Source organism: Trachymyrmex cornetzi, unplaced genomic scaffold (genome assembly GCF_001594075.2).
Source record: "Trachymyrmex cornetzi isolate Tcor2-1 unplaced genomic scaffold, Tcor1.1 scaffold719, whole genome shotgun sequence".
Taxonomy (NCBI): Eukaryota; Metazoa; Arthropoda; class Insecta; order Hymenoptera; family Formicidae; genus Trachymyrmex; species Trachymyrmex cornetzi.
In genome coordinates this window covers 919,507-919,725 of record NW_017300047.1, presented here as the reverse complement: position 1 = coordinate 919,725, position 219 = coordinate 919,507, and positions in this window count along the sequence as shown.

The following is a 219-nucleotide window of genomic DNA, read 5'->3' as shown; positions in this document are numbered from 1 at the left end:
CCCTTTTAGAGAAAACATAAATCATTCCTTTTGTTCTCTAAACCTCTTTTAACAGTGTACTTTAGATTAACAACGATAGGACATTTTAAAAATCGTAAATCTCGCGCGACATTTCAACTAACTATTGTATCCTAGACAAAGGGCACTACGCCCTTTTTTTGCGGTATAAATAGAGACCCCGCGGAAGCGCAGAGCGTCAGATACAGTTTAACAGCAGCC